This window comes from Camelina sativa, chromosome 20 (genome assembly GCF_030686135.1).
Source record: "Camelina sativa cultivar CO46 ecotype springtype chromosome 20, ASM3068613v1".
NCBI lineage: Eukaryota > Viridiplantae > Streptophyta > Magnoliopsida > Brassicales > Brassicaceae > Camelina > Camelina sativa.
In genome coordinates, this window is record NC_141899.1 from 30,661,302 (window position 1) to 30,662,045 (window position 744).

At 37.8% G+C, this 744-nt stretch overlaps 1 non-coding gene across 1 annotated transcript; it reads right to left on the reverse strand.

The window, feature by feature from the left end:
• LOC147919661 (small nucleolar RNA R71) lies at positions 1-107 on the reverse strand. The gene has a single exon (XR_015594280.1). It is a non-coding gene; the product is annotated as a small nucleolar RNA R71 (small nucleolar RNA).
• Between the last annotated feature and the right edge of the window lie 637 nt (positions 108-744).

Genomic DNA, 744 nt, shown 5'->3' on the forward strand with positions numbered 1-744 from the left:
CTTCTAAAAAATAAGATTTCAGGCTTTCAGTAGAATGCTACTGAGTCCTTCCATGAGGCTTAGGAAAGGTTCAAAGACTACAAGAGAGAATGTCCTCACTATGGATTCTCACCAGAATTACTCATCAACACGTTCTACAAGCAGTTTGTTCCAGGGCAAAGAAACTACAAGCAGCTGTTTGTTCCAAAAGGACAAAGAAATAGATATGGTCAAGGAGGTTTTCAGCAAAAGCCTCAATTAAATAATTACCAAGGAGGGTACCAAGCACCTGTCCAAGCTCCTGTGAGCAACACATCTGCATCTTCTTTTGGCGATAATGAGATGAAGTTGACGATGAGATAAATTCTTAGGGACAGAAAAAGAATTCAACTGACATCAATATTAAAGTGGATGGTATGTATAATGATCTTCATGGAAATTTTGAGACGGTATCTTCACACTTTAAAATAATTGAAAATTAAGTAACACAACAAGCTTCTGCCTCTAATAGGCAACAAGGAGCTCTTCTTGGTAAACTGTTACAGAATCCGAAAGACTACAACAATAACAAAGAATTTATGAATGAATCCGAAAGACTACAACAATAACAAAGAATTTATGAATGTTGTCACCCTGAGAAGTAAGAAGCAGCTGGGATCAGTTCCTAAGAAGGGAAAATCGATTGAAGTTGTTGAAGGGAAGGAATCTGATTCTCAGCCTTTAGTAGAGGAAGTTTTGGAGAAGGAAGCAGCTGTTTAGGAAGAG